Here is an 11,162-nt window from a genome sequence, read left to right on the forward strand (position 1 = left end):
TGGAAATGAGAGTTGGAAACAAGAGTCAGACATGCATAATTGTGCACACTCTCTGAACAGCCAATCAGAAGAGCATCAATGCTGTTCCATCAATGTGCAATATTACACTTTAAAAAGTCAATCAACAATCGGCAGAATTCTCCCTTCCTGAAACTAAGGGGTGACACCGTGGCAGAATTTATGGACTTCTATGATGCCAAAACTGGTGCTGCACCAGGACCGAACGACCATTGAGAGGCTAACACTGGCGTCATGTGGAGCACAAGCGATTCCAATGGCAAACGGGATTCGCTGGATTCACGATTGACACTCAGGAGGCGAACAAGCTGCAACTGCATATACACACTTCACTCCCCACGCACACCACCCCACGCACACCATCCCACACACGCCATCCCAGCCAACAAGACGGCTAGACGCCGTGAAGCAGAGGCGGGCAACCCTGTACCCCGGCCCGGGAAGGAGGCTATTGGCCACCGACTTTTGTCGTGCCTTAGCGCAGGTGGCAGAGGCGGTTAGCGCCACTTGGACCGGCCAGCAGTGCCGGAAGAAACCTCTTCAGGACGGCCAAGGTGAGTAGGCAGCGCTGTGCCCCCCAGCACCAACCCTGATTTCACAACCCCCCCCACAACCAGGTGGGTGATGAACCCCCACCCTGCACCACATGCCGGCACCCATGCCGGCCGCCATGACCGGGTGCCCTGACCACTGAAGCCAGCAGTTACCCTCCCCCTGAGCTACCTGTGCCAGACTGTCTAACACTGTGCGTTGTCTACTTCCTCTTCCAACCCCAGGAGAAGACAGCCCATAACTGTCGGGAGCGGGAGAAAGACTGGAGGGGGACCCGGACCTGCGGACCTTCACCGCGGCAGAGCAGCGGGCCCTGGATGTGGCCGGTGGGCCCAAGTAAAAAGCAGTCACCAGAGTGGAGGTCGCCATCAGGCGAGGAAGTGAGATCCTGCTGAGCAGCGGTTCCCATTGACATGTACGTCACCCCTCCCAACACCATCCTCACCCCCACACCAGCCCCTCACCCCCACACCACCCTCACACCAACCCCTCACCACCCTAACCCCCACTCTACCACTACCACCACCCGTACTCCCCCCTCCCTAACACACCCCTCCCCAACACACCCCTACCATCCCCACTGCCCCCCTCCCCTGGCCCACGGTCTAATCATGCGTCTTGTCTTGTGTCTTGCAGGAACTGCTGGTGATGGGGTGGGTCCTTCTGGGTGTCCCCGCCCCCAGCCACAGCCACAACCCCAGGTGCCAACCAGCAACAATGTGGATATCGATATGGACGCGAGCCACAAACTCAAGGCTCAGGACACCCCGGGGCTCGAGTCGGAGGATGACACTGACTTCCCGTCATAGCTGTCTCCAACACCTTCCACCATCCCAGAGACACTCACCTCGGTTGGGCACATTAGTGAAGAGGCTACTGGGACACTATCTGGTGCTCACCACACATGTGCTGCGGTACATCAGGTGGAGGCAGGAACCCCGAGGGGGCGGACGGTCAGAGGGCAGGCTCCTGGAGCCTGCTAGAGCCTCCTAGAGCAGGCTTCTAGTCCCAGAGACTAACTGCCATCCAGCCGGGTCTCAGGCTTCTAGAACAGACAGTCCTATCGATCATGGAAATGCAGTCACAGACCCAGGGGTTGTCGGCGAGCATCCAGTACCTGCAGGCTCAGGTGGAGGAGTCCAACTGTGTGCAGGAGCAGGAGGTGGTGCCGACCATACGTATCACCCAGGACAACACCGCATGGGTGGCATCCGTGGTGGAGGCCTTGGGGGTGAGCGTTTTGGCTATGGGTCAGCATGGGAGGTTGGCCCCTGGGTGACAGGGGTTATATACATGTATATGGACTTTGATGCAGCAAGCTTGGTCTTAACTCTGATGGATTTGGATTTGATTTCGATTTCGATTTATTGTCAAGTGTACCGAGGTACAGTGAAAAGTATTGTTCTGCGTACTGTCCAGACAGGACGTTCCATACATGAAAATATAGGACATACATAAATACGCAATGTTCATGCATAGGCACAGGCATTGGGTGAAGCATACAGGAATGTAGTGCTACTCAGCAGAGATGATGTGCGAAGAGATCAGGTCAGTCCATCAGAGGGTCATTCAGGAGTCTGGTAACAGCGAGCAAAAAGCTGTTTTTGAACCTGTTAGTGCGTGTTCTCAGACTTTTGTATCTCCTGCCCGATGGAAGAGGTTGAAGAGAGAATAACCCGGGTAGGAGGGGTCTTTGATTTTGCTGCCCGTTTTCCCAAGGCAGTGGGAGGTGTAGACAGAATTAATGGATGGGAGGCGGGTTCACATAATGACCTGGGCTGTGTTTACAACTCTGTAGTTTCTTGGGCCGAGCAGTTGCCATACCAGGCTGTGATGCAGCCAGATAGGATGCTTTCTATGGTGCATCTGTAAAAGTTGGTAAGAGTCAATGTGGACATGCCGAATTTCCTTAGTTTCCTGAGGAAGGATAGGCCTGTTGTGCTTTCTTGGTCTGTGGGTCAGGAAGTCGAGGATCTAGTTGCAGAGAGTGGAACCAAGTCCTAGGTTTTGGAGTTTGGATATGAGCTTGGCTGGGATCATTGTGTTGAAGGCAGAGCTGTAGTCAATGAATAGGAGTCTGACATAGGAGTCCTTGTTGTCGAGATGCTCCAGAGGTGGATGTAGGGCCAAGGAAATGGTGTCTGCTGTGGACCGGTTGCGGCGGTATGTGAGTTGTAGTGAATCTAGGCATTCTGGGAGCACGGAGTTGATGTGTCTCATAACCTCACAAAGCACTTCATTACGATCGATGTCAAGGCCACCGGATGGTAATCGTTGAGGCACGTTGCCTTGTTCCTCTTTGGCGCCAGTATGATGGTGGTCTTCTTGAAGCAGGTGGGAACCTAGGAACGGACTAGGGAGAGGTTGAAGATGTCTCCGAACACCCCCCCCCCCCCCCCCCCCCCCCCCAGTTGGTCTGCCCTTGATGCTCCTGCAGTTAAATAACTTCTTGGTAATCTTTTGTGTGGGTCTCATATGAGTGATAGTGGCGATGGCAAGGTACTGGAGCACATAAGGTGCCCATGGCACTTTATTCCTGAAAAGCAAGGGGAAGATACATTATAAGCGAGATTGCTTTTAGTAGCTCACACTAATACGAAAAGAATGTATTGCTATAACATTACAGTTTCGCTGATTATTTTTGCCTCATTCTTTCAGTTTTCAATTCTGCATTTCCGATTTTGTCAACAGGGGGCACTGGAGACTGATTCCTAATTTGAGATGCTCAATTGAAAGATTTTCTGTTTGAAAATAACAAAGTGCTTCATCTATTTTCACTAAAAAATATTTCATTTGCATATTTTACTAATATGGCAACCTTATTTTTTAAATGAAAACTCAGACATTTCAGTGTTTGGCCAATGAATGGGCTGAATATTACTGCCGAACATGTTAACAATGCTTGTTAAAAACCTTTTGTCTGCAATTTGACGAGAGAGAACACATTTATTTTGAACCTTCAGTAAATAGCTTGCCAGACAGCACTCATTATGAACAGCGCCTTGAGCAGAGTTCTAAATCGCTGTGGGGTTTTTTTACTGTAAAGGAATTTCATACAAATACACCACTGCATTTATTATCAGATATCCAGTACTGGAGGAGAGGAAATTTCCTCTGGTTAAGGATCGGGATGTCTGAAGGAACTGTTTTTGATTCCTGCTCCAAATTGTCTTCCGAGCTACTGGCTCCATCCCTTTCTCGGGAAACGGTGCGAGATTAAGCCAGTCTTTTCGCAACCTTGCTGTCACATTTGAGCCATGTCACATTTGTGGCACATTTCCTAACCCGCAACAAGTCCCGTTCACCCATCACCCCTGTGCTCGCTGATCTACTTTGACCTCTTGTCAGGCAACGTCTCATCCCTGTTTTAAAACCTCTCCAGGGCTTCACCCCTCCCTATCGCTGCAATCTCCTCCAGCCTGTAGCCTAGTGGGTATTTGTAAAGACACCAGCAAAGCCCGATGGTTAAAAGAGCTAACTTGGTGTCAGGCCGAAGGATTGTGGGAGCAGCTAGGCTGCGGGGTTCTGCAGTGAAGACCAGGCACAGGAGGTGGTTGGACAGTGGCTGTTGCTATGCCTCAAACAGACAAGTAATTGAACACAGACTCTTGTGTGACATGCTCCCGAGAGAAATAAGACTCCCAAGTGAGTCACGACTCCTGAGCATTCGTGATTATAGGACAGTGATTGATTGGCGCTTGTCCTTTGAGTACGTAACTGAGAGCATGATCAGTGCTGTATAAGAAGAAGAGACCGGTAAGCTAGGACCAACCACTGAAAAAGAAGCAGCAAGACCCTGAACCTGGGTCTTGGAGACATCCGAACACAGCACTCTGGAATATCTGAGCTCCTGTGAATCTGGTCCACTTAGCATCCCTGATTTTAATTGCTCCACTATCGGTGCCTGCACCTTCAGTTGCCTAAGGCCTAAGCTCTGGACTACCCTCCCACAACCTCTGAGGTTCACAAGCCACATGCTACACCACAGCTAGTGATGGGTGGGATGTGCAGGTGGGTGCCAGGGTATACTGAGATACAGGCACGGTATTGTGCTATGACATGGGGGGGGGGGGCAACCAAGGGTGGCAGACAGAACCAGCACCATGGGGCCAATGCCAGCTCACCTGTGCAACCCGGTGGAGGTCCTTGAGCTTCTTGCGGCACTGGATGCTGGCCCTCGTGGTGATGGCCTCTGCCACTGCCTCACAGGCGGCACTGGCTGCCCTGTGGCTGACCCTCCAACCCCTTCGGGGGAACAGGGTATCCCGTATGGACTCCACCGCGCCCAACAGTCTGGTGAGGTTGGCATCCCCGAATCGTGGTGCAGGTCTCCTTGGTAACATGGCGGCGTGCTGTCTGGGGTTTGCTCTGCGGGGTCGGTTTAAGTGCTGCTTCCCCTCGTTAGCGGAGAGCTGCTGGGCGAATCAGCTGTTTGGGGGGGGGGGGGGGGGGGGGACAGTCATTTCCAACAAGGAGCGAATGTGGTTTAATCACCCTAATTGGGGTTTGATACCGGTAGTGGTATTGCCAGGTCGGCTGTCGGGAAACACCCAGCAACTCCCACTCGCTACCACAGTTAGAAACTTTTCCATTACATTACGCCCTCTGTAATAAGAGTTGGTGCAGCTTAAATTTTGCACAATATTGTTAGGGAGCTTCAGGATCTTGGCCCACCTACAATGAAGTCATAGTGATATATTACCCAGTCATATGGTGTGTGATTTGGAGGGGAACATGCAGGTGGCGGTGTTATCACATAGCTTTTGCTAATGTTCTTCTAGCTGGTGGAGGTCACAGGTTTGGGAGATGGTGCCAAAGAAGCCTGCAGCAGTGCACCCAGTAAATAGCATCCACAGAACACCAGTGGTGGATTAAGTGGAAGTTTAAGATGATGGCTGCACTGTTGATCGAGCTCACTGCTTTGTCCGAGTTTCTTGAGTGCAGCTACACTAATCCAGGAAAGTGGAGAGGGCATTCAGCTCAACTGGTCTATGCTGATGTTTCTGCTTCAACCACCTTAATTCATCTCACCCTGGCAAAATATCCTTGTATTCTTTCCTCCCTTCTGTACCTACCTAGCTAACCCTTAAATACATAAATAAAAGCAAAATACTGTGGATGCTGGAAATCTGAAATTAAAACAGATTAACTGGATAAATTCAGCAGGTGTGGAAGAATATAGCTAGTTAAAGATTAAAGTATGGACTGGCTGTGTACGTTAATATATCAGATACAGCTAGTTAAAGATTAATTGTATGGACTGGCTGTGTACGTTAATATATCAGATACAGCTAGTTAAAGATTAAATGTATGGACTGGCTGTGTACGTTAATTTTCAATTTCTTTTTAAATTTAGAGTACCCAATTCATTTTTTTGCAATTAAGCGGCAATTTAGCTTGGCCAATCCACCAACCTGGCACATCTTTGGGTTGTGGGGGCGAAACCCACGCAAATACAGGGAAAATGTGCAAACTCCACAAGGACAGTGACCCAGAGCCGGGATCGAACCTGGGACCTCGGTGCCATGAGGCAGCAGTGCTAACCACTGAGCCACTGCTCGGCTATGTACGTTAATATATCAGATACAGTTTGTTAACAATTAAATGTATGGACTGGCTGTGTAAATGAATATATCAGATACAGCTAGTTATAGATTAAATGTATGGACTGTCTGTGTAAATGAATATATCAGATACAGCTAGTTATAGATTAAATGTATGGACTGGCTGTGTAAATTAATATATCAGATAGAGCTAATTATGGATTAAATGTATGGACTGGTTGTGTGAATTAATGTATCTGATATAATTAGTTATAGATTAACTGTATGGACTTTAGAAACCAATATGTCATGGGCACCTAGTTAGTTATAGAGATTACAAAGCTGCACATCAGATAGCTACTTGCACATTGAATCAGCAGATGCTGCTCTGAGTTTGATTGCAGGGTCTGTGCGCCAGGCTGTGCAGTGGCTCGGCGATTGTATTGATTCCGTGGCTGACGGTTGGCGGCCGCTCTGCTGCGCCGCCATGTTACTCTCCGGTCTGTACCGCTCTGCCGTCTCACACTCGGTAAGGATCTACACTGTTTGTTAAGTCATTCCCGGGAATTGCAAACCGAGTGAGATGAGGTATTTTTGTTTGTGTGGTGGTGTGGAGCCTGTTTGAAAGCGAATGAGGCAATTAATGCGGGCCCAGGGCTGACTGAGAGTCAACATGGCGGCGGCGGTGGTGGGTTTGACCTTCAGAGAGGAGCCTGCTTCCCCCAGAGCTCTGCAGTTTCCTTCAGCCTTTCATTCATCGTCCAGTAACCCTCGCTGCGCTACGTGTTGTTAGTTTTTACCCCCCCCCCCCCCCCCCCATTTCACCCTGTTTATTTACAACTGTTTGCACTTTTTAATTGACACTCTGTTCAATATAGTTACACAAATGTGACTTGTTCACTGTCACTGAATTCCCCCACCATACCCCCAATTGTGTTCCATTTAATTTGCAATTGAAGAATTTCAAATGAATCCTAATGTGTTGCCACTCAGTATCTTCATCTTGTTCAGCCCCAGATCCCCTTCCTGCTTTGATTTGGTGTCTATTTTTGTCTAATTGTTTCTGTTGAAATGCCTTGAATATATAACCTACTAAATACAGTAAATGCTACCAAGTTTTGCATCAGCTAACTTTTTATGTAAACTATGAGGATCGTAAATTACTTTTGCTTCAGGCTGTGAGCTATGTATGTATTCAGTGTATGAAGATGTTGTTTATTGGTTCTAGAATTCTCCAGTGATTTTATTTTTAAATGAAATGTAATAATTGGTCCATTGATGTTACTCAAACTGTATTTTGTTTTAATCTTAATTTGGGGAGTGGCAATGGTGAATTGACATTCTCCTGCAGGGCTGTTGGAAAATACTTTTGATTTGCAAAAGGCTGGGTCCCCTTTCCAAATTGATTCCCATTGGTTCTAAAAGATAACAAGCATATAATATTTTTTTGAATACTCAAAATTGGATTAGCTCACTTGGTTAGACAGCTGTTCATGGTACAGAGCAAGGCCAGCAACGTGGGTTCAATTCCCATACCAGCTAAGGTTATTCTCAACCTTGCCCCTCGCCTGAGGTGTGGTGATCCTCCAGTTAAATCACCACCAGTCAGCTCTCCCTCTCAAGGGGAAAAGCAACCTATGATCATCTAGGACTATGGCGACTTTACCTTGGTTATCTATGGCTGCCATTGTTCGCCAGTGGTGGGGGAATTTTTGTGGCAATCAAGCGGGCTGCGTTAGATGGATGGTGTCGAGCATCTTGAGTGTTGTTGGAGCTGCACTCATCCAGGCAAGTGGAGAGTATTCCATTACACTCCTGACTTGTGTCTTTTAGATGGCGGACAGGCTTTGGGGGATCAGGAGGTGAGTTACTCGCCGTAGGAGTCCTAGCCTTTGACCTGTTCTGGTAGCCACAGTATTAATATCACTAGTTCAGTTTATTTTGACAAATGGTTACCCCCAGGGTGTTGATTGTGGGGTATTTAGCGATGGTTGTCAAGGTTGAATTTAGCGATGGTTAGACCTTCTCTTGAGATGGTCATTGCCTGGCACTTGCAGCGCGAATGTAACTTGCCACCTGGATATTGTCCAGGTCTTGGTGCATTTGGACATGGACTGCTTCATTATCTGAGGAGGAGCGAATGGTGCTGAACATTGTGCAGTCATCTGCAAGCATCCCTACTTCTGATCTTATGATGGAAGGGAGATCATTGGTGAAACAGTTGAAGATGGTTGGGCCTAGTGCAGTATCCTGAGGAACTCCTGTAGTGATGTCCTGGAGTTAACAGCACATTGGTTAGTACTGTTGCTTCACAGCTCCAGAGTCCTAGGTTCAATTCCTGGCTTGGGTCGATCTGTGCGGAGTCTGCACATTCTCCCCGTGTCTGCGTGGATTTCCTCCGGGTGCTCCGGTTTCCTCCCACAAGTCCCGAAAGACGTGCTGTTAGATAATTTGGATATTCTGAATTGTCCCGCTGTGTACCCGAACAGGCACCAGAGTGTGTCGAGTAGGTGCTTTTCACAGTAACTTCATTGCAGTGTTAATGCAAGCCTATTTGTGACAATAAAGATTATTATTATAATAGAGGTGATTGACCTCCAACCACCACAATCATCTTCCTTTGTGCCAGGTATGACTCCAACCTGCGGAGAGTTTCCCCCCCGATTCCCATTCTCCAGTTTAGGTAGGGCTCCTTGATGTCATATTCGGTGAAATGCTGTCATGATGTCAAGGGCAGTCACTCTCACCGTACCTCTGGCATTCAGCTCTTTTGTCCATGTTTGAACCAAAGCCGTAATGAGGTCAGATGCTGAGTGCCCCTGGCGGAACCCGAACCGAGCGTCCATGAGCAGGGTTATTGCTAAGTAAGTGCCGCTTGATAGCGCTGTTGTTGACTCCTTTCATTACTTTGCCAATGGTGGAGAGTAGACTGATAGGGCGGTAATTGGCTGGGTTGGATTTGTCCTGTTTCTTGTGTACAGGATACACCTGGGCAATTTTCCTCATTGCCGGGTAGATGCCAGTGTTGTAGCTGTACTGGAACAGGTTGGCTAGTAGTGCGGCAAGTTCTGGAGCACAAGTCTTCAGTACCGTTGCTGGAATATTGTCAGGGCCCATAACCATTGCAGTATCCAGTACCTTCAGCCTTTTCTTGATATCATGTGGAGTGAAACATATTGGCTGAAGACTGGCATCTGTAACGCTGGGACCTCCGGAGGAGACCGAGATAATCATTTACTCGGTACTTCTGGCTCAAGATTCTTGCAAATTCTTCAGCTTTGTCTTTTGCACAGATGTTCTGGGCTCCTCCACCATTGAGGATAGGGATATTTGTGGAACCTCCTCCTCCAGTGAGTTGTTTAATTGTCCACCACCATTCATGGCTGGATGTGGCGGGACTGCACAGCTTAGATCTGATGCGTTGGTTGTGGAATCGCTTAACTCTGTCTATTACTTGTTGTTTGGCACACAAGTAGTCCTGTGTTGAAGCTTCACCAGGTTGACACCTCATTTTTAGGGATGCCTGGTGTTGCTCCTGGCATGTCCTCCTGCACTCTTCATTGAACCAGGTTTGAACCCCTGACTTGGTGGTAATTGTGGAGTGGGGGATAGAACATAGAAAAATACAGCACCGAACAGGCCCTTCGGCCCACGATGTTGTGCCGAACCTTTGTCCTAGATTAATCATAGATTATCATAGAATTTACAGTGCAGAAGGAGGCCATTCGGCCTGTCGAGTCTGCACCGGCTCTTGCAAAGAGCACCCTACCCAAGTTCAACACCTCCACCCTATCCCCATAACCCAGTAACCCCACCCAACACTAAGGGCAATTTATCATGGCCAATCCACCTAATCTGCACATCTTTGGACTGTGGGAGGAAACCGGAGCACACACTGGGAGGATGTGCAGACTCCGCACAGACAGTGATCCAAGCTGGAATCGAACCTGGGACCCTGGAGCTGTGAAGCAATTGTGCTATCCACAATGTTACCATGCTGCCATTAAGAACAAATAAATCTACACTATATCATTCTACCGTAATCCATGTACCTATCCAATAGCTGCTTGAAGGTCCCTAATGTTTCCAACTCAACTACTTCCACAGGCAGTGCATTCTATGCCCCCACTACTCTCTGGGTAAAGAACCTACCTCTGACATCCCCCCTATATTTCCACCATTCACCTTAAATTTATGTCCCCTATGTAATGGTTTGTTCCACCCGGGGGAAAAGTCTCTGACTGTCTCCTCTATCTATTCCCCTGATCATCTTATAAACCTCTATCAAGTCACCCTTCATCCTTCTCCGTTCTAATGAGAAAAGGCCTAGCACCCTCAACCTTTCCTCGTAAGACCTACTCTCCATTCCAGGCAACATCCTGGTAAATCTCCTTTGCACCTTTGCAAAGCTTCCACATCCTTCCTAAAATGAGGCGACCAGAACTGTACACAATACTCCAAATGTGGCCTTACCAAGGATTTGTACAGCTGCATCATCACCTCACGATTCTTAAATTCAATCCCTCTGTTCATGAACGCGAGCACACCATAGGCCTTCTTCACAGCTCTATCCACTTGAGTGGCAACTTTCAAAGATGTATGAACATAGACCACAAGATCTCTCTGCTCCTCCACATTGCCAAGAACCCTACCGTTAACCCTGTACTCCACATTCAGGGTTAAACTCCATCTGCCACTTCTCAGCCCAGCTCTGCATCCTATCTATGTCTCTTTGCAGCCGACAACAGCCCTCCTCACTAGCCATAACTCCACCAATCTTCGTATCGTCTGCAAATTTACTGACCCACCCTTCAACTCCCTCATCCAAGTCATTAATCAAAATCACAAACAGCAGAGGACCTAGAACTGATCCCTGCGGTACACCACTGGTAACTGGGCACCAGGCTGAATGTTTGCCATTCACCACCTCTCTCTGACTTCTATCGGTTAACCAGTTTGTTATCCAACTGGCCAAATTTCCCACTATCCCATGCCTCCTTACTTTCTGCATAAGCCTACCATGGGGAACCTTATCAAATGCCTTACTAA

At 48.3% G+C, this 11,162-nt stretch overlaps 1 long non-coding RNA gene across 1 annotated transcript; it reads right to left on the minus strand.

The window, feature by feature from the left end:
- Positions 1-1,910: 1,910 nt before the first annotated feature.
- On the minus strand, positions 1,911-9,299 carry LOC140385810 (uncharacterized). Its single transcript, XR_011933480.1, has 2 exons — positions 7,780-9,299; positions 1,911-3,106 (listed from the first exon to the last, which is right to left on the minus strand). It is a non-coding gene; the product is annotated as an uncharacterized lncRNA (long non-coding RNA).
- Positions 9,300-11,162: the final 1,863 nt, after the last annotated feature.

This window comes from Scyliorhinus torazame, chromosome 11 (assembly GCF_047496885.1).
Source record: "Scyliorhinus torazame isolate Kashiwa2021f chromosome 11, sScyTor2.1, whole genome shotgun sequence".
Classification (NCBI taxonomy): domain Eukaryota; kingdom Metazoa; phylum Chordata; class Chondrichthyes; order Carcharhiniformes; family Scyliorhinidae; genus Scyliorhinus; species Scyliorhinus torazame.